Source organism: Pristiophorus japonicus, chromosome 11 (assembly GCF_044704955.1).
Source record: "Pristiophorus japonicus isolate sPriJap1 chromosome 11, sPriJap1.hap1, whole genome shotgun sequence".
NCBI classification, from domain to species: domain Eukaryota; kingdom Metazoa; phylum Chordata; class Chondrichthyes; family Pristiophoridae; genus Pristiophorus; species Pristiophorus japonicus.
This window is the reverse complement of record NC_091987.1, coordinates 62,245,059-62,268,125: the sequence shown is the minus strand read 5'-3', so window position 1 is coordinate 62,268,125 and position 23,067 is coordinate 62,245,059. Positions and strand designations below refer to the sequence as shown.

The window sequence follows — 23,067 nt, the reverse complement described above, 5'->3', positions numbered from 1 at the left end:
TTAAATAAAATGACTCTTACCAATCCTTCCGTAAAACATAAAAAAAAAAGCTTGTATTTATATAGTGCCTTATCACATCCCCCAGAACTGTCTTGAAGGGTGTGTTTTCCAAGTAGTCGATTTATCTTAGGATTCAGATGGCCCTTCAAACCTGTAGTTTCTGATGTGAAGAATTATGGAAGTTTTTATTGTTTCTGAGAATACTATGGCAACTCTTTAAATCCTCCACTTCACCAGGTCATGCTGGAAACTAGCTAATTCAGCATTGGCCAAGAATCAAATGTAGGACCTTGTTTCCTGGATGGTTCAGATACATAGGTGCAAACCTAGAATACCAGTAAGATTTGATCAATAGCTTCACATAAGTTGACATAGTCCCAGAAAATCTGACAACTCAAAATCAGCCTTGAATCTATGATGGGTGAAAAAAGTAATTACCCTGCAAATGTAATGAGACATGGCTTGGTTCTAATTTATGCTGTAGGCATGCCCACATTTCATTTTGCTTGTAAAGGAAGGAGAAAAATAAAACAAAAGCACATGAAAGCTCGAAGCGGGTGCATTTGTTGAAGGCTTATTTTCTAGGTGACTTGTTGGTAGCTTACCTCTCCTGAAAATTTAGATTTTTGGTCCATTTTTCAGCAGTTTAGAGTCCAGATTACCTGATCCACTACCCCTCCCAAATGGAACAGCAAACTTCCTGGATAGGTATGTTGTTATGAATAAATGATCATTAACATTTTGAACAAAAGACATTTAAAATATTAAGTGATAAAATTGAATCAAACTATTTGATGTTTCTAAAAGTTTCTTCCTCATCAGCACTACAGCAGAAACTCTCATGGATGCCGCTGTCACCTCTAGGCCTGACTGCTTTAACACTCTCCTTTACAGCCTCCTACGCACAAACTCCAAAACATCTAAAACACCATCGGCTGCATCCTATCCCATAGTAAGTCCTGTTCTATTACTTCTGTCCTTGTCGACCTCCACCAGAGACTGTTTTGTCTTCATTTGTTCCCAATGTGTGATATCTGGTAAGTAATTTACATAAAGAATAATGACCTGCCAATAGGCAACAGCTGATCACGGTCTAATAATTTTTGACTCTTTCTAACTTGCACTGAATTCTATTTAACATTTCACATCATGCAAAGCATACAACTGATAAGCCCCTGCCACCCTCCTCCATTTCTAGTCAAACAATGCAGTTTCCTATCATTACTGTGGCGCAAATGGTATTTGTGCGAAAGAGTCATCATCATCATAGGCAGTCCCTTGGAATCGAGGAAGACTTGCTTCCACTCTTAAAATGAGTTCTTAGGTGGCTGAACAGTCCAATACGAGAACCACAGTCTTTGTCACAGGTGGGACAGACAGTCATTGAGGGAAAGATTGAATAGGCAATTATGTTCAGCACTATAGGTAAAAGACCATCTCTGCTATTTGGCGATACCCCCTTCTACCCACCAAGCTAGTAGATTTATCTCAACTGCTTAAAAATCACAAAAATGAAGAAAGATGATAGGTTTTTGTCCATTATTTCAGATATTTAAAAATGAAAAACAGTAATTTGAAAACAAATATTTAAAACAATAAAGTCCTCATCCCCTTTGGGATTGTATCCATCTTTCAACCATCCATAAAGGCAAAAAAATGGCCGGAGGCTATTAGAATCATATTATGTTTCAAGCACTCTTTGTTTAATCATAATCATAGAATCATATAAACTTACAGCACAGAAGGAAGCTGTTTGGCCTGTCATGCCTGTGCTGGCTCTTTGAAAGAGCAGTTGTACTTAGTCCCATCTTTCTCCCCCCCTCCCCCCAGCTCCCCCCCCCCCCTCCGTAACCCTGCAAGTTCCTCATCCTCAAGTACCTGTCCAACTCCCGTTTAAAATTATTTATGGAATCAGCTTCCACCACTTTTTCAGGTAGAGCGTTGTAGATCCCGACAACTCTGAGTGAAAAATAATTCTCCTCATCTCCTCTCTAGATCTTTTGCCAATGAATTTAAATCTATAACCGCTGGTTATTGACCCTCTCACCAGAGGGAACAGCTTTTCTCTATCAATATCACTCATCATCTTGAAAACCTCTATTAGATCACCTCTTAACCTTCTGTATTCCAAGGAGAACAGTTCTAATTTTTCCAACCTCTCCTCATAACTGAAGTCCATCATTCCTGGTTACACCCTGTTAAACCACCTCTGTACCTATTCTAAGGCCTTTACATCTTTCCTGGTGTGGTGCCCAGAATTGTCCATAATACTCCAGCTGAGGACTAACCAGTGATTTATAAAGTTCTAGTATGATCCCTTTGCTGATATATTCTGTTCCTTTATTTATAAACCCAAGTAACCCATATGTTTTTTTTTTAAACCATCTTATCAACTTGCCCTGCCATCTTTAAGGATTTGTGTACATGGACACCAAGGTCCCGCTGCTCATCTACACTTTTTAGAAATGTGCCATTTATAATATATTATCTTTCCATATTAGTCCTCCCAAAGTGCGTCACTTCACACTTCTCTGCATTGAACTCCATCTGCCATGTTTCTGTCCATTTCACCATCCAGAAGACTACAACTATCCTCATCACTATCTACGACTTTACACAGTTTTGTATCATCTACAAACTTTATAATGCTGCTCCCTACACCTGAGTCTAGGTCATTTATAAAAATTGAAAAGAGTAATGGACCCAAAACTGACCCTTGGGGTACACCACTGCAAGCAACTCCTTGTCTGAAAAACATCCAACCACCACTACCACCACCACCTACCATAAGGGCATATAATGTGATGGAAATTACAGACAGATAGAATCATGTAACCTGAATTTTTGTTTTGACAAATATTGCATAATAATAAGAAAAGTATCAAGAATAAACGGTAAGACTTTTGAAGAAATGAGAGATAGCACATGATGTTCCACTGGTCTGTGCCACACTGATAAACTAAAGTTTATACTAATGTACTGGATCTGATGCTCACATTTTGTTGAATGGTATAGCAACCTGAGCAGTGCTGAGTACTCACAGTAACCTTTGCCGCATTCTAAGGTGACTTCAGAGTTTTTGGGGAAGTTTTAATCTTAGAATGATTATAGTCAGCAGACAGCAGGATCAACATCATGACCATCAGTAATGATTGACCTCTATGTAGCGACAACTAGCTGGATTATCTTAGCAGGTGACATGACTATTGCGATTCAGTAATCGCTGTAACCTCCTCCAGCCCTACAACCCTCTGAGAACTCTATGTTCCTCCAACTATGGCCTCTTGTACATTCTCACTCCCTTCGCTCCACCATTGGTGACTGTGCCTCCAGACGTCTGGAGGCCCCAACCTCTGGAATTCCTTCCCTAAACCTCTATTTCTCTCTCTCTTCCTTTAAGATGCTCTTAAACCCCTCTTTGACCATACTTTTGACCACCTAATGTCTCCTTCTTTAAATCAGTGCCAATTTTTGTCTGATCATGCTGCTGTGAAGCATCTTGTGACATTTTACTAAGTTAAAGGTACAAGTAAATAATAACAAGTTGTTGCAACATTGTGATGCAGAGTAGGAACTGTAGATCTAGTTGAATAATGTTGGTATAAGGTTGTAACTTTAGGAGCTGTTTGTTTGTACAATCTCATGGTGTTTTTTCAGCTGTTACAAGGTTGTACAGTTTGATTGCAGCTGATTTTCATAAAATATTTGGGGAAGAGAAAAGTAAGAAAAAACACTCCAACGATCAGTTAAATTATGCTGAGTTTGAAAATAGCATTAAAACGCTCAAATAATAAAACTGAATTCAAATGATGCACATGGATATACCTTGATTTTTCAATTGTATACAAACTGCTATGTAGAATCATAGAATAGTACACCACAGAAGGAGGCCATCAGGCTCATCGAGTCTGCGCTGGCTCTTTCGAAGCACAATCTAGTTAGTCCCACTCTCCCGCATTTTTCCCCTATCCCTCCAATATTTTCTCCTTCAAGCATTTTATTCAATTCCATTTTGAAGACCACTGTTAAATCTGCCCTATATATACCTATCTGTCTATATAAAATTAAAAATGTTACATCTGTGTGCACTTCCTGTCTGCAGCATTTCACTTTCATAGAATGGTTATAGCACAGAAGTACAGCCTATTTAAGAAAGGAATGAGATCGAAAGCAGCAAACTATAGACCAGTTAGCCTAACATCTGTCATTGAGAAAATGCTGCAGTCCATCTTTAAGGAAGTAGTAGCAGGACATTTAGAAAGTCATAATGCAGTCAAGCAGAGTCAGCATGGTTTTATGAAAGGGAAATCATGGTTGACAAATTTGCTGGAGTTCTTTGGAGATGTAACAAGCAGAGTGGATAAAGGGGAACCAGTTGATGTGTGTTGGATTTCCAGAAAACATTCGATAAGGTGCCATACAAAAGTTTACTGCACAAAATAAGAGCTCACGGGCTTGGGGCTAATATATTATTGTGGATAGAGGATTAGTTAACTAACAGAAAACAGAGAGTCGGGATAAATGGGTAATTTTCAGGTTGGCAAACTCTAACTAATGGGGTGCCACAAGGATCAGTGCTGGTGCCTCAACTATTTACAATCTATATTAATGATTTGGATGAAGGGACTGAGTGTAATGTAGCCAAATTTGCTGATGATACAAAGATAGGTGGGAAAGCAAGTTGTGAGGAGGACGCAAATAATCTACAAAGGGATATAGATAGGCTCAGTGAGTGGGCAAAAATTTGGCAGATTGAGTATAATGTGGAAAAATGTGAAGTTATCCACTTTGGTAGGAAAACTAAAAAATGCAAATTATTATTTAAATGGGGAGTGATTACAAACTGCTGTAGTACAGAGGAGGGATCTAGGGGTTCTTGTACATGAAATGCAAAAAGGTTAGCATGCAGGTACAGCAAGTAATCAGGAAAGCAAATGGAATGTTGGCCTTTATTGCAAGGGGGATGGAATATAAAAGTAGGGAAGTCCTGCTCCAATTGTACAGGGCATTGGTAATACTACACCTGGAGTACTGTGTACAGTTTTGGTCTCCTTATTTAAGGAAGGATATACTTGCATTGGCGGCAGTTCAGAGAAGGTTCACGAGGTTGATTGCTGAGGTGAAGGGGTTGTCATATGAAGAAAGGTTGAGCAGGTTGGGCCTATAATTGAAGTTTAGAAAAATGAGAGGTGCTCTTATTGAAATATATAAGATTCTGAGAGGGCTTGACAGAGTAGATGCAGAGAGGATGTTTACCTTCATGGGGGAATCTAGAACTAGGGGGCATAGTTTCAGAATAAAGAATCATCCATTTAAAACAGAAATGAGTAGGAATTTCTTCTCAGAGGGTCGTGAATCTTTGGAATTCTCTACCCCTAGAGAGCTGTGGAGGCTGGGTCTTTGAGTATATTTAAGGTGGAGATAGACAGATTTTTGAATGATAAGGGAATCAACGGTTATGGGGAGCGGGCAGGGAAGTGGAGTTGAGGCTAGGATCAGATCAGCCATGATTTTATTGAATGGCGGAGCAGGCTCGAAGGGCCAACTGGCCTACTCCCGCTCCTAGTTCTTATGTTCTTTCACTCCCTCCACTACCCTGGCACCGTGGCTGCAGTGTGTACCATCTATAAGATGCTCCAAGCTTCTTTGGCAGCACCTCCCAAATCCGCGACCTCTACCACTGAGAAGGACAAGGACAGTAGGTGCGTGGGAGCACCATCACCTGCAAGTTCTCTTCCAAGTTACACACCAACCTGACTTGGAAATATATCTCCGTTCCATCATCGCTGCTGGGTCAAAATCCTGGAACTCCCCCCTTATCAGTACTGTATGAGATCCTTTACCACAAGGACAGCAGCGGTGTAAGAAAGCAGCTCACCACCACCTTCTCGAGGACAATTGGGGATGGGCAATAAATGCTGGCCTTGCCAGCGACGCCCACATTCCCTCCACCACTGGCATCCTGTGGTTGCAGTGTGAACTACCTATAAGTCAACTCACCAAGATTTCTTCGTCAATGTCATATCTTCAGAGAGCACACAACACACAACCTTTAAAATTGCTGCAGGTTCCGGAATCTTCCGACTTGCTGGTCAGGTGACCTGCTCTTTATTAAACAGCACTAGCTGCACTAACACAGTGTGGAACTACAGACATTACACTTCTCCCTCCTTAATGAAGATGTTATTATAACAAACAATCATCATACATAACTTGCATGGTTATACAGAACAAAGGATATGGACTTATTTTGCCATATTTACAAATCAAGCTTAACCACTTGTTTTCTGTTTCGAAGAGGATACCTTCACTCTCGAACAGAACCTTCCACACTTAGTGTTGAATTTAAACTCATTCGAGGCTGATCCTGAGGGAAGTTTTCCTCCAAGGGATGCCCTTGATTTCCATTTGAAAACTCTCTAACTTCAGACTGTGTGTTTTCCTGACTTGGATTCAGACTTAAATTCTGACTTTCTCTTGGATTTGTTTCCAGTACATTGGATGTAAGATATGCTACTGGTGTATCAAAACTATCTGATGATTCAGAAATAATTGAATCACTCCGACTCTCCATGTCTGTGGGTAAAATATGATTAATGTGAACATACCTAACCTGTCCATTATCAACCATCTTGACCAAATATGTGCAAGGATCACATATCTTCACTGCTCTTCCTGGTAACCACTTTACCCATTTATGGTGATGGTTCTTCACTCTCACCTTCTGATTTAATTTCACACTTCTCTCTTTTACTCTACCTCTATCATGATTCTCTTTCTGTCTTAATTGTGTCTCTTCTACGGACTGTGCCAAGTTTGGTTTTAACAACGAGAATCTGGTTCGTGGCTGTCGTTTGAGAAACAACTCTGCTGGTGTTCTACCAGTAGTTGTGTGAGGAGTATTACGATACGTTATTAGAAAATCAGCCAATTTGTGGTCCACTGTCGTTTCTTTGGATTTGGATCTAATATTTGTTTGATGAGAGCATGTTTTACAATTTGTACAGTGCGCTCTGCTACACCATTCGAAGCAGGGTGGTATGGTGGAACCTTGATATGTTTCACACCATTTTTGCTTGTGAACTGTGCAAATTCTTTTGAACTAAATTATGGTCCATTATCCGAAACAATTTCTTCTGGGAGACCAAATGAAGAAAATAATCTTCGCAAAATGTCTAATGCTTTACTTGTTGTTATTTTCCACACTGGAAACACCTTGACCCACTTTGAATGGCTATCAATCACAATGAACAACTGTTGTCCTTCTAGCTCAACAAAATCAATATGTTACCTTTAGAAACATAGAAAATAGATGCAGGAGTAGGCCATTCGGCCCTTCGAGCCTGCACCGCCATTCAATAAGATCATGGCTGATCATTCCCTCAGTAGCCCTTACCTGCTTTCTCTCCATACCCCTTGATCCCCTTAGCTGTAAGGGCCATATCTAACTCCCTCTTGAATATATCCAATGGTCTGGCATCAATAACTCTCTGCGGCAGGGAATTCCATAGAGTGAAGAAGTTTCTCCTCATCTCAGTCCTAAATGGCCTACCCCTTATCCGTAGACTATGTCCCCTGATTCTGGACTTCCCCAACATCGGGAACATTCTTCTCGCATCTAATCTGTCCAGTCCGGTCAGAATCTTAAACGTTTCTATGAGATCCCCTCTCATCCTTCTAAACTCCAGTGAATAAAGGCCCAATTGATCCAGTCTTTCCTCATATGACAGTACAGCCATCCCTGGAATCAGTCTGGTGAACCTTTGCTGCACTCCCTCAATAGCAACAACGTCCTTCCTCAGATTAGGAGACCAAAACTGTACACAATATTCCAGGTGGGGCCTCAACAAGGCCCTGTACAACTGCAGTAAGACCTCCCTGCTCCTATACTCAAATCCCCTAGCTATGAAGGCCAACATACCATTTGCCTTCTTCACCGCCTGCTGTACCTGCATGCCCACTTTCAGTGACTGATGAACCATGACACCCAGGTCTCGTTGCACCTCCCCTTTTCCTAATCTGCTGCCATCCAGATAATATTCTGCCTTCGTGTTTTTGCCCCCAAAATGGATAACCTCACATTTATCCACATTATACTGCATCTGCCATGCATTTTCCCACTCACCTAACCTGTCCAAGTCACCCTGCAGCCTCTTAGCATCCTCCTCACAGCTCACACCGCCACCCAGTTTAGTGTCATCTGCAAACTTGGAGATATTACATTCAATTCCTTCATCTAAATTGTTAATGTATATTGTAAAGAGCTGGGGTCCCAGCACTGAGCCCTGCGGCACTCCACTAGTCACTGCCTGCCATTCTGAAAAGGACCCGTTTATCCCGACACTCTGTTTTCTGTCTGCCAACCATGTCAGTACATTACCCCCAATATCATGCGCTTTGATTTTGCACACCAATCTCTTGTGCGGGATCTTGTCAAAAGCCTTTTGAAAGTCCAAATACATCACATCCGCTGGTTCTCCCTTGTGAACTCTGCTAGTTACATCCTCAAAAAATTCCAGAAGATTCGTCAAGCATGATTTCCCTTTCATAAATCCATGCTGACTTGGTCCGATCCTGTCACTGCTTTTCAAATGTGCTGCTATTTCATCCTTAACGATTGATTCCAACATTTTCCCCACTACTGATGTCAGGCTAACCGGTCTCTAATTACCTGTTTTCTCTCTCCCTCCTTTTTAAAAAAATGGCGTTACATTAGCTACCCTCCAGTCCATAGGGACTGATCCAGAGTCGATAGACTGTTGGAAAAAGATCATCAATGCATTCACTATTTCTAGGGCTACTTCCTTAAGTACTCTGGGATGCAGACTATCAGGCCCCAGGGATTTATCGGCCTTCAATCCCATCAATTTCCCTAACACAATTTCCCGCCTAATAAGGATATCCTTCAGTTCCTCCTTCTCACTAGACCTACTGTCCCCCAGTACAATCGGAAGGTTATTTGTGTCTTCCTTCGTGAAGACAGAACCGAAGTATTTGTTCAATTGGTCTGCCATTTCTTTGTTTCCCATTATAACTTCACCTGAATCTGACTGCAAGGGTCCTACGTTTGTCTTCACTAACCTTTTTCTCTTCACATATTTATAGAAGCTTTTGCAGTCAGTTTTTATGTTTCCCGCAAGTTTCCTCTTGTACTCTATTTTCCCCCTCTTAATTAAACCCTTAGTCCTCCTCTAGTGAATTCTAAATTTCTCCCAGTCCTCAGGCTTGTTGCTTTTTCTAGCCAAATTATATGCCTCTTCCTTGGCTTTAACACTATCCTTAATTTCCCTTGTTAGCCATGGTTGAGCCACCTTCCCCGTTTTATTTTTACTCCAGACAGGGATGTACAATTGCTGAAGTTCATCCATGTGATCTTTAAATGTTTGCCATTGCCTATCCACCGTCAACCCTTTAAGTATCATTTGCCAGTCTATTCTAGCCAGTTCATGCTTCATACCGTCGAAGTTACCTTTCCTTAAGTTCAGGACCCTAGTTTCCGAATTACCTGTGTCACTCTCCATCTTAATAAAGAAATCTACCATATTATGGTCATTCTTCCCCAAGGGGCCTCGCACAACAAGATTGCTAATTAGTCCCTTCTCATTACACATCACCCAGCTCTCTAGTTGGTTCCTCGACATATTGGTCTAGAAAACCATCCCTAATACACTCCAAGAAATCCTCCTCCACCGCATTGCTACCAGTTTGGTTAGCCCAATCAATATGAAGATTAAAGTCACCCATGATAACTGCTGTACCTTTATTGCTCACATCCCTTATTTCTTGTTTGATGCTATCCCCAACCTCACTACTACTGTTTGGTGGTCTGTACACAACTCCCACTAGCGTTTTCTGCCCTTTGGAATTCCGCAGCACCACCCATACCGATTCCACATCATCCAGGCTTATGTCCCTCCTTACCATTGCATTAATTTTCTCTTTAACCAGCAGCGCCAACCCGCCTCCTTTTCCTTTCTGTCTATACTTCCTAAATGCTGAATGCCCCTGGATGTTGAGTTCCCAGCCTTGGGCACCCTGGAGCCATGTCTCTGTGATGCCAATTACATCATACCCGTTAACTGCTACCTGCGCAGTTAATTCGTCCACCTTATTCCGAATACTCCTCGCATTGAGGCGCAGAGCCTTCAGGCTTGTCTTTTTAACACACTTTGCCCCTTTAGAATTATGTTGTAATGTGGCCCTTTTTGTCTTTTGTCTTGGGTTTCTCTGCCCTTCACTTTTACTATTCTCCTTTCTATCTTTGCCACACCCTGGGAGTCCATTTCCATGGCGTAATGGTACTGCTGGTGGTTGCTTGCTTACCGATTGACATGCCTTACACTGACTTATGATGTACTCTAGATCTTTATCAAGACCTGGCCACCATAAGTAACTGTGTGCAAAACTCTTGGTCAAGCACATTCCCAGGTGCTGGTCATGGAGGTCTCCTAATAATTTGGCCCTGAATTTATTTGGTATAACCACTCTTGCACCCCACATGATACAATCTTTATCGAACTGATAATTAATTCCTACGAATGAAGAATGGATGAATATCTTTGTCTGTTACCTGGTTTGGCCATCTGTTTGCAATATAATCATACACCTTTGACATAACTGGGTCACGTTTGGTTGCTCTACGAATCTCTTCAGCTGTGACTGGCAGTTCATCAATGTATGAAAAATAGAACACTTCTTTCCTATCGGGTGTAACTTGTGATGGGGAAGGCAATCTAGACATAGCATCAGCATTACTGTGATCAGCTGATCGTCTGTATTCAATATCATATGTATATGCTGATAAAATCAAAGCCCATCTCTGCATTCGGGCTGCAGCTAATGTTGGAACTGAGGACTCTGGATGGAGGATTGCTCTGGATGGAGTTATGGTCCATAATGAGAGTAAATTTCCGACCATAAAAGTATTTGTGGAACTTCTTGACCCAAAAATTAATGCCAAAGCTTCCCTTTCGATTTGCGCATAATTACGCACACTGGCACTGAGAGTGCGTGAAGCAAAAACAATTGGTCTCTCCTCCCCACTACGTAATAGATGAGAAATTACTGTCCCAACTCCATACGGAGAGGCATCATATGCTAGCTTGATCTCCTGAGTTACATCATAGTGAATTAACATGGTGCTCTCTACCAAGTTGCTTTTACACTCTTTGAATGCTGTATCGCATTCTTTTGACTACTTCCAATGGACCTGTTTTTTCAATTGTTCATTGTGTACTATAGCCAAATTTGGTAGGAACTTCCCATAATAGTTCAAAAGACCCAAAAATGATCGAAGTTCAGTGACATTCTTGGGAGAGGGTGCATTTCTGATTGCATCCAGTTTTTCCTTGGTTGGATGTAAACCATTTTTGTCTACTCTGTACCCTAAGTACTCACTGAGCTTTGAAATAACTCACACTTGTGAGCAGACACTCGTACTCTGTGCTTCTCTAGCCATTTGAGAACTTCATTCAATATGTTATTATGAATTTGCCTATTTGATGCTGAAATTAGTATGTCATCTAAATAACATACTACCCCTTCAATACCTTGCAAAATCTGGTTCATTACACCTTGGAATATGGCAGGGGCAGAAGACACTCCAAATAGTAGCCTATTAAATTGATATAGGGTATTTATAGTCAAGCATGACTTGGACTCCTCATCTAGTTCGAGCTATAAGTACGCATTCGTAAGATTCAACTTTGAGAAAATCTGACCCCCTGTCAGTGTTGTGTGAACAAAACTTCTATATTTGGCAATGTATTGGGGACATTACCCTCTAGAACCTGGTTTACGTTTACCTTGTAATCACCACACAGTCTTACCTTACCATCGGACTTAGGTACAACAACAATGGGTGTAGCCCAATTACATCGATCTATCTTAGAAATAATGTTCTCAGTCTCTAGTCTTTTGAGTTCTTGCTCAACTTTCTCCTTGAGTGCATATGGTACGGAACGTGGCTTGCAGTAAACCAATCCAGCGTCCTTCTGTACCCTGACACTCGCCTTGAAGCCTTAGATCAGATTGCCCGTTTCGCAGAACACCTTCGGATAATTCTTGATGACACCATACTTTGACTCAAATCTCGTTTCAACACGAAAAATTTCACTCCAATCCAGCTTCAGTGATCCCAACCAACTTCATCCTAGTAAGGCAGGCTTGTCTCTTCCACTACTATTAGAGGCAAGCTCTGAACTTGATCCTTGTATTTCACCGGTACGGTGATACAACCTACCACTGGAATGTTCTCTCCCGAGTAGCCTCACGCTCTATCTTGGTTTTCTCCAATGGGAAATCCACAATTTGTCGAGGTATAGCGACTCTGGTTCTACACTCACGGATGCATCAGTGTCGATTTCGATGGGTATCTTGAATCCTGCAACATCTATATAGATTATGATACTTTTCGAATCACCGTCTGTTAACCTCGTGCTCCTGATGACATAGAAACATAGGGCTCAAGTTTCGGCCTGAGTTACTCCTATTTTTTTTGAGCAACTAGTTTAGAATGGAGCATCTTATAAATTGCAATTCTCAGCATCTAGTTTGCTCCAGTTCTAGTAGGTTAGAATAGTTTCATTGTAGAACAGATTTTTTTTCAAAAGGGGGCGTGTCCAGCCACTTACGCCTGTTGCAAGTTTAGGCAGCGAAAACTTACTCCAAACTAACTTAGAATGGAGTAAGTGTAAATTTTTGTATGCTCAGAAAAACCTTGCCTACACTTATAAATCAGGCATAGGGAACGAGAGATAGGTGGGACCGGTGGGTGGGGGGGTGGGGCGGGGTGTGGTGGTGAGGGAAGTAATTGAATTTTACAAGCATTAAGCAGTTTCACTTCTACAAATAAAGTGCCATCCTGAATAATAAATGATAAATAAAGCAAATAAAAAATCCAATGAATTTTCCTACCTGTCTGAAGCAGCAGCAGCAACAGCAGCCTTCCGAGCTGCGAAGAATCAGTCAGGCTGTTCGGCCAGGGGATGGGGCGGAAGGCGTCAGGCCACACACAGCCGGCAGCAGCCTTCAGAGCTGCGAAGAATCAGGCAGGCCATTTGGCCAGGGGACAGGGGAGGCGTACAAAGCACCGGGAGAGAGAGCCAGCCAGCCAGCAAGTTTAAAAGTTTAATTTGTACTTCAAGTATGGGTGCTGCATTATCAACACCACAGATTATGCAATGGTTTTCCATCAATTCACTGCATAGGAGAGAATTGATCAGAGCTCACCGCACCAGGAATGTCATAGCCCATAGGCTGATGGGCAGGAGACCTTACCCATGTCAGCAATATCGAGCCAGGCGTTCGTACCTGGACATGAGCGAGGCTGATTGTGTCAAAAGGCTGCGTTTCCGCAGAGAAGTTGTCGTTGAGATCTGTGATATGCTGAGAGCAGATTTGCAGCCGAGAAGCAGAACGCTGACTGCCTTGTCTGTTGAAGTGAAGGTAACAGCTGCACTTAGAAATATAGAAACATAGAAGATAGGTGCAGGAGTAGGCCATTCGGCCCTTCGAGCCTGCACCACCATTCAATAAGATCATGGCTGATCATTCACCTCAGTACCTCTTTCCTGCTTTCTCTCCATACCCCTTGATCCCTTTTGCCTTCTGTGCCTTGGGATCGTTTCAAGCTACAACTGGAGATGTGTGCGCCATCTCTCAACGTGCAATACATGCGTGCGTTTACCAGGTCACGGCTGCACTGTATGCACGGAGGAATTACTTCATCAAGTTCCCAATGACCGGCCAAGCCTGATGATAGTAATTTGGAAGAGCAGGATGAGGATGATGACGACGATCAGGAAAGCATGCAAGTGCCTGATGCCGGAGCACGAGGTCAGAGGAGGGCGGTCCATAGTGCTCCTTTAATGATTGCTTGAGCCCTGTGCCAGCAGTTCATCTGTGAACGCTTCAATTACTGATGTCTGAGGGCTCTGTGACAACTGTTGCGCATGGACATGTTTATTTTTTGGAGTTGTTCCTACGTTGTGTTGTGTTAATGGAACATGATTCAGTTTGAATGAAAAAATATTTTATTGAAAAGTTAACGTTAGTGTAATAAAATATTTGTTGCATCAAACTGTACTTTTTAATATGACTCTTTAGGATCACGTAAAAACTTTAAGGTCACTTATAAACTTATAAAGTTACAAAAGCTACAAAACAATTTCAATGTGAAAAATTTTACACTCTTAAGATTTCAAAATCACTTTTTTGGTGCAAAATTAAATAAATTACAAAATGTGAGAGCATTTACACTGTAAGATCACTTAAAAACCCTAAGATCACTTATAAGTTGTAAAGTTACAAAACAATTTCAATGTGAAAAATCTTACATTCTTCATGGGGGTGTCATTTGATTGGCCGGGCTGTGTGCCCTTATTGCAGCAGCTACCTCACCCAGGCCCTCCCTGATGGCCTGTGCCGTCACTTGCATGCCCTCCCTGTCAGCTGGTGCCGTCGCTTGCACTCCCTCGGACATTCCCTTCCTCATTTCCTGTGTCATTATTGCTATTTCTCCCATCAGTACCGTTACCTCTTCACCCACCGCACTGACGCTGCCCACGAGTGATCGGGTAAGGTCATTGCTCTCCACACCCAGTGCCACAACCTGAGCCGCATCTGTTGCACGCTGCATCTCAGGAGAGCGTGTTTCGAATCTCCTTCTCCTCTGCCTGGGTCTGCCTCGCGGCACCACTACACTGGGAGCCGCAGGCTGGGATAGTGGGACCTTGGGTCTTGCATCCGGCACCACTCGAGTGCGAGCCGTGGGCTGGAATGGTGGGTCAGTGGCTGTAAACTGCATCAGCAGCACCACTGGGACCCGCAACGTCGGAATCAAAACCATGGAAGGTGGAACCAGAACCTATTCAAGGGGTTGAAACTCTGATGTCCGTTAATGTGGGCTCATAAATATTAAGCTGGAAGGTCTCCCCTGAAGACATTTCGGTCATCGCCTGTAGCCAACCATGGTCTGGATCATCCGCTTCTTCAAGATCTTCAGGATCGGCATCATCATCATCTGCAAAATGTATCAGAACAGTCAAATGTTTAGCAGCAGAGGAGGGGGCAGGATGGGTGGCAGATTAGGAAAAGGGGAGGTGCAAAGAGACCTGGGTGTCGTGGTACATCAGTCATTGAAGGTTGGCATGCAGGTGCAGCAGGCGGTTAAGAAAGCAAATGGCATGTTGGCCTTCATAGCAAGGGGATTTGAGTACAGGGGCAGGGAGGTGTTGCTACAGTTGTACAGGGCATTGATGAGGCCACACCTGGAGTATTGTGTACAGTTTTGGTCTCCTAACCTGAGGAAGGACATTCTTGCTATTGAGGGAGTGCAGCGAAGGTTCACCAGACTGATTCCCGGGATGGCGGGACTGACCTATCAAGAAAGACTGGATCAACTGGGCTTGTATTCACTGGAGTTCAGAAGAATGAGAGGGGACCTCATAGAAACATTTAAAATTCTGACGGGGTTAGACAGGTTAGATGCAGGAAGAATGTTCCCAATGTTGGCGAAGTCCAGAACCAGAGGTCACAGTCTAAGGATAAGGGGTAAGCCATTTAGGACCGAGATGTGGAGGAACTTCTTCACCCAGAGAGTGGTGAACCTGTGGAATTCTCTACCACAGAAAGTTGTTGAGGCCAATTCACTAAATATATTCAAAAAGGAGTTAGATGAGGTCCTTACTACTAGGGGGATCAAGGGGTATGGCGAGAAAGCAGGAATGGGGTACTGAAGTTGAATGTTCAGCCATGAACTCATTGAATGGCGGTGCAGGCTAGAAGGGCCGAATGGCCTACTCCTGCACCTATTTTCTATGCTTCTATGTTTCTATGAGTACTCTCGCACATAGCAGGCCAGGCAGCAGGTTGATTTAAAGGGCCATGATGCATTTTCAGGACTTACCCTCTCCCTCACATGTGGGCCCAACTTGTGCTGTACTGATTGCTTTTCTCCATGTACGACTCATCATAGCAGCTACCCTCTGTTCCAAGGGTGTCAGTGGATGCAGATTTGGTGGGCCTCCTCCTGTTCGAGTTGTTTCCCTTTTGTTGTGGGCCAATTTCTTCTGCAAAGATTAAAATATAACTTTTTACAGAGTGCGTCTTTCTGCAGGGTGGGACATATACAGGTAGTCACATTTACAATTACGCTTCCATTAAAAAATGAAAATATTACTTACACTAACTACTTGACCAAAGTCATGCCATTTCTTTTTACACTGGCTTCCAAATCTCATGGTATGCACCACTGTGCAGTAATCTTCTGCAACTTAGTTCCAGCGTTTCTTCATTTCTTTGGGTAGCACTTTTATGCGACCTCTGTTGCTGGCATCCAGCTCCTGCCATCTCTGCTCAGTGACGTTAACTAATGTCTTCACTTCCTCATGCAAGAAATTCTTTGTTCTTGGTGGATGTTGTTCCATTGCTGTATTCAATTGACACTCTGATTTTTCAAAACACACAGTCCTTATTTTGCATGCACCTATGCAGCACTGGAAGTTTAGCAGCAAAAAGCAGCACACTGATTTCAGCAGGTGATTTCTTCAACAGTACTCCTTCAGGCACAAAAAATCAGCAAAAATCACTCACAAGCCTTTCCACAGCTCCACAGAACAAAACAACACTTTGCCTGATGTACCTTTAAAAATGGCTGAGTGCCAATGTTGTATCACACTGCACATGTGCGCATGCTCCGGCGCGCATGCGCATGGCTGCCGGCACAACATCGGCTTCTGTGAGCTAGTCCCGCCCCCCTGCCGGCAGAAAATCGGTGCCACACTTTGGCCCCGGCCCCCGCAGATGCTTCCACACCGCGCCGATCTGGAACGGGCCGATTCGGAGCAGAGAATCATGCAGCAAGTATTAGGCGCACTTTTTAGCCCACAAAACTGGTGTGCCTCTCGGAGGTGCACCATTCTAAACGTGACCCGAAACCTGCCCCCATAGAAATATAGAAAATAGGTGCAGGAGTAGGCCATTCGGCCCTTTGAGCCTGCACCACCATTCAATATGATCATAGCTGATCATTCCTTCAGTACCCCATTCCTGCTTTCTCTCCATACCCCTTGATCCCTTTAGCCGAAAGAGCCACATCTAACTCACTTTTGAATATATCTAACGAACTGGCCTCAACAACTTTCTGTAGTGGAGAATTCCACAGGTTCACAATCTCTGAGTGAAAAAGTTTCTCCTCATCTCGGTCCTAAATGGCTTACCCCTTATCCTGAGACTGTGACCCCTGGTTCTGGACTTCCCTACTAATAGTATTGCGGGAGCACCTCCTCCACATGAACTGCAGAGGTTCCATAAGGTGCACCACTGCCTTCTCAAGGCAACCAGGGATGGGCAGTAAATGCCAGCCTTGCTAATGATGCCCATATCCCGAGAATGAATATAATGTTAAAAAATCAGCAGCAAAGACCCATAGTCGAGTCAGAACAGTTTGTGGACTTATCACCACCCTTGAATAGCAGCATGCTTGTGAATCGAGTTCAAAACCAATTCATATCAAAGATCTTTTCCCCCGCTCCAGAAAATTGTTTGGATCAGGTTCTTCCTGGCCAGACAGATCAACACATTGGATGCTGATTCCTAACTTTAGTCACTATCACTAAAGAGCCAGATACATACTGCAGTATAAAAGGCAGTGCCCCTTCAAGGAAACACAAAGAGCAATATCCCTTACAATCATGTGCTGTTTCTGGTGTGTGGTCTATTTTGTTTCTTTCATGAGACTTCTCTTAATGACATTATATATTAAGGGGGCGAAATGGCCCTGCACAATTTTAATTAAATGAATATTTAGCGCCCGGCGAGATGGGTTGCTTGATGTTGCTGAATGAGGGTCTTTGTCTGAAAAAAATGTGCGGGCGGTATCGGAGGCGTGATTCATCTGCGCGGGGCGTTAATGCGGCGTTAGCGGGCCGGAAGCAGGGTGCGAGGCTCAGCGCCGCACTAATGCATCACAATGTCCCTCCCCTTTTAAAGGGGAGGGCTGCTGCAAACTCTGCAGCCACTATCCTGGTGGCCACCATTGCAAAGTCGGCTGACAAAAAAAAATGGCGGCAGCGGTGCAAGGCCTTCCCCTTTAAAGGCGGCCCGCGAAGCTGTCGCTGGCATTGCCCCATGCCAATCTCTCGTCCCGCGGGGCAATTTCCCCCACAGGGTGCAAAGTGGTCGGCATGGGGTGATAAGGGGTTGGCACGCACGGCCCGGGGTGAAAACTAAGGGGCGCAGCGCAAACCCGTTTTTTCCTGTGGCATCCCTGGGGCAATTCCAGATGGGTTGCTTCTGCCGCCCACCCCCGGGCAATAAATCTTTAGTGGAGGCGCTAACAGGGCTATAAAAAGGGGCAATTTTGATCCCCAAGTGTCTAATATAGTGCTCCTAAATGCTACTTTAGTGGGAGAAGGAAATGAGGTCACTGAATGTCCTTGAACTATCCCTGGGATGAAGGTGGCTGTTTAGCTCTTTGAGCAGAGTCATCATCATTATCCAGAGGCATATGAGAAAGTTAGGGCTAACAATTCTATACAAAATTATGAGGAACATAGAAAGTGAGTAGTGAGGTGAAGAGGGAGATTAAAAGCACTTGTGCCCCGAAATTTGTGGCAATGCCCTCGGTTTCTGCTCCGTTTCCACTTGCTGGTATTTACGTTGGGATTTTTCCAGAGTGGCCCAGGTGGCCATCTGTTTCAGGTGGGAGGGAGCCTGCTTAGAATGTGCTAATCGGGGTCCTATGATATACATAGACCCTGGATGCAATTTTGAGGTGCCAGTGCACATTCGACCCATACCGAACGGTATCAAGCATTGAGCGGCCTAACCTGCAATCTTTAAAGGGACTGTTGCAGACCACTCTGAAAAAGGTAAGTTTCTGTTTTGTTTTGAGGAGTTTCTGGGGCCAGGAGAAGCATGAAAATAAAGTTTTCTATCAGTTGTAACTTATGTATAGTTGTCTGCATACATTAATATGTATCTTTCAACTAAAGGCATAATGCTAGGATTTCTTTTAATCAACAGTAAAACATTTGCTATCTTCGCTGATGTTTTTGAATCAACTACAAAAAGGTTCTGCAATGATTACACAAGCCCTGTTAATGGAGCACTAGCCTGCGATTGGGGATGGTTTACAGAGTTGGCCAAAGTTCTTCTTTACAATCTGATTAACATCCTGCATGGTGCAGTAATGTTTTTAGTTCCTCTTGTTAATTGCTTTATGAAAGAAAATGAAACCCTTTAGCTCCTCTCAAAGATTTAAAAAGAAGAGCAATTATCTACATCACTCTGAAAATAGAATTCTTTACATCTTTTCTGCAATGTCTGAAGGGATAAAACACTATTCTGACAATCCAACCTTTTTTAGCTTCAAGTAGGGTTAACAGGTTTTGTGCAACAGCTATATACTGGATACAACATCAAAATACTGCAGTTACTGGAAATCTGAAATACATAGAAACATTGAAAATAGGTGCAGGAGTAGGCCATTCAGCCCTTCGAACCTGCACCACAATTCAATAAGATCATGGCTGATCATTCCCTCAGTACCCCTTTCCTGCTTTCTCTCCATACTCCTTGATCCCCTTAGCTGTAAGGACCATATCTAACTCCCTCTTGACTATATCCAATGAACTGACATCAACAACTCTCTGCGATAGGGAATTCCACAGGTTAACAACGCTCTGAGTGAAGGAGTTTCTCCTCATCTCAGTCCTAAATGGCCTACCCCTTATCCGTAGACTGTGTCCCCTGCTTCTGGACTTCCCCAGCATCGGGAACATTCTTCCTGCATTTAACCTGTCCAGTCCCGTCAGAATCTTATATGTTTCTATGAGATCCCCTCTCATTCTTCTAAACTCCAGTGCATAAAGGCCAAGTTGATCCAGTCTCTCCTCATATGTCAGTCCACCCATCCCAGGAATCAGTCTGGTGAACCTTCGCTGCACTCCCTCAATAGCAAGAACGTCCTTCCTCAGATTAGGGGACCAAAACTGAACACAGTATTCCAGGTGAGGCCTCACCAAGGCCCTGAACAACTGCAGTAAGACCTCCCTGCTCCTATACTCAAATCCCCTAGCTATGAAAGCCAATAGACCATTTGCCTTTTTCACCGCCTGCTGTACCTGTATGCCAACTTTCAATGACAGATGAACCACAGGTCTCTTTGCACCTCCCCTTTTCCTAATCTGCCGCCATCCAGATAATATTCTGCCTTCGTGTTTATGCCCCCAAAGTGGATAACCTCACACTTATCCACATTAAACTGCATCTGCTATGATTTTCCCACTCACCTAACCTGTCCAAGTCACCCTGCAGCCTCGTAGCATACTCCTCACAGCTCACACTGTCACCCAGTTTGGTGTCATCTGCAAACTTGGAGATATTACACTCAATTCCTTTATCTAAATCATTAATATGTATTGTAAAGAGCTGGGGTCCCAGCACTGAGCCCTGTGGCACCCCACTAGTCACTCCCTGCCATTCTGAAAAGGACCCGTTTATCCCGACCCTCTGCTTCCTGTCTGTCAACCAGTTCTCTATCCACGTAAGTACATTACCCCCAATACCATGTGCTTTGATTTTGCACACCAATCTCTTGTGTGGGACCTTGTCAGAAGCCTTTTGAAAGTCCAAATACAGCACATCCACTGGTTCTCCCTTGTCCACTCTAGTCGTTACATCCTCAAAAAATTCCAGAAGATTTGTCAAGCATGATTTCCCTTTCATAAATCCATGCTAACTTGGACCGATCCTGACACTGCTTTCCAAATGCGTTGCTATTTCATCTTTAATAATTGATTCCAACGTTTTCCCCACTACTGATGTCAGGCTAACCGGTCTATAGTTACCCATTTTCTCTCTCCCTCCTTTTTAAAAAAGTGGTGTTACATTAGCTACCCTCCAGTCCATAGGAACTGATCCAGAGTCGATAGGCTGTTCGAAAATGATCACCAATGCATTCATTATTTCTAGGGCCACTTCCTTAAGTACCCTGGGATACAGACTATCAGGCCCCGGGGATTTATCGGCCTTCAATCCCATCAATTTCCATAACACAATTTCTCGCATCATAAGGATATCCTTCAGTTCCTCCTTCTCACTAGAACCACTGTCCCCTCGTACCTCCAGAAGGTTATTTGTGTCTTCCTTCGTGAAGACAGAACCAAAGTATTTGTTCAACTGGCCTAACATTTCTTTGTTCCCCATTATAAATTCACCTGAATCTGACTGCAAGGGACCTACGTTTGTCTTCACTAATCTTTTTCTCTTCACATATCTATAGAAGCTTTTGCAGTCAGTTTTTATGTTCCCGGCAAGCTTCCTCTCATATTCTATTTTCCCCCTCTTAATTAAACCCTTTGTCCTCCTCTGCTGAATTCTAAATTTCTCCCAGTCCTCAGGTTTGTTGCTTTTTCTGGCCAATTTATATGCCTCTTCCTTGGATTTAACACTATCCTTAATTTCCCTTGTTAGCCACGGTTGAGCCACCTTCCCCGTTTTATTTTTACTCCAGACAGGGATGTACAATTGTTGAAGTTCATCCATGTGATCTTTAAATGTTTGCTACTGCCTATCCACCGTCAACCCTTTAAGTATCATTTGTCAGTATATTCTAGCCAATTCACGCCTCATACCATCGAAGTTATCTTTCCTTAAGTTTAGGACCCTAGTCTCTGAATTAACTGTGTCACTCTCCATCTTAATAAAGAATTCTACCATGTTATGGTCACTCTTCCCCAAGGGGCCTCGCACAACAAGATTGCTAATTAGTCCCTTCTCATTACACATCACCCAGTCTAGGATGGCCAGTTCTCCAGTTGGTTCCTCGACATGTTAGTCGAGAAAACCATCCCTAATACACTCCAGGAAACCCTCCTCCACCGCATTGCTACCAGTTTGGTTAGCCCAATCAATATGTAGATTAAAGTCGCCCATGATAACAGCTGTATCTTTATTGCACGCATCTCCAATTTCTTGTTTGATGCTGTCCCCAACCTCACTACTATTGTTTGGTGGTCTGTACACAACTCCCACTAACGTTTTCTGCTCTTTGGTATTCTGTAGCTCCACTCATACCGATTCCACATCATCCAAGCTAATGTCCTTCCTTACTCTTGCATTAATTTCCTCTTTAAACAGCAACGCCACCCCACCTCCTTTTCCTTTCTGTCTATCCTTCCTAAATGTTGAATACCCTTTGATGTTGAGTTCCCAGCCTTGGTCACCCTGGAGCCATGTCTCTGTGATGCCAATTACATCATATCCATTAACTGCTATCTGCGCAGTTAATTCGTCCACCTTATTCCGAATACTCCTCGCTTTGAGGCACAGAGTCTTCAGGCTTGTCTTTTTAACGCACTTTGCCCCTTTAGAATTTTGCTGTTATGTGGCTCTTTTTGTTTTTTGCCATAGGTTTCTCTGCCCTCCACTTTTACTTTTCTTCTTTCTATCTTTTGCTTTTGCTCCCATTCTACTTCCCTCTGTCTCCCTGCATAGGTTCCCATCCCCCTGCTATATTGGTTTAACCCTTCCACAACAGCACTAGCAAACACTCTCCCTAGGTCATTGGTTCCGGTCCTGCCCAGGTGCAGACCGTCCAGTTTGTACTGGTCCCACCTCCCCCAGAAATGTCCCAGGAATTTGAATCCCTCCCTTCTGCACCACTGCCCAAGCCACGTATACAAACAGAAAAAGCTGGAAATGCTTAGCAGGTCAGGCAGCATCTGTGGAGAGAGAAACAGAGTTAACTTTTCAGGTCGATAATCCTTCGTCAGAAGTGGAAAATGCTATAGAGTCTATAATTAGTGGGATAATGCAGCCATTATTGATAGTCCCGAAGGATGTGTTGCCTACCTGGTGCCAGGTTAAAAAGAATATGCTAATCCATTATCAAAGATAAGATGTTTTTTCACCATAGCATGATGGATGGACACAAGTGGGCCCAAGTTTCGGCTCGAGTTGCTCCTATTTTTTTGGAGCAACTAATCTATTATGGAGTAGCTTAGAAATTGCAATTCTCAGCATTTAGTTTGCTCCAGTTCTAGTTAGTTAGAATAGTTTTGT

The 23,067-nt window shown here is 43.2% G+C and overlaps 1 protein-coding gene across 2 annotated transcripts in view; it reads left to right on the top strand.

Moving 5' to 3' along the window:
* The window catches only part of mao (monoamine oxidase), a 270,332-nt gene that overhangs the window by 14,085 nt on the left and 233,180 nt on the right, over positions 1-23,067 (top strand). The window lies entirely within an intron of this gene.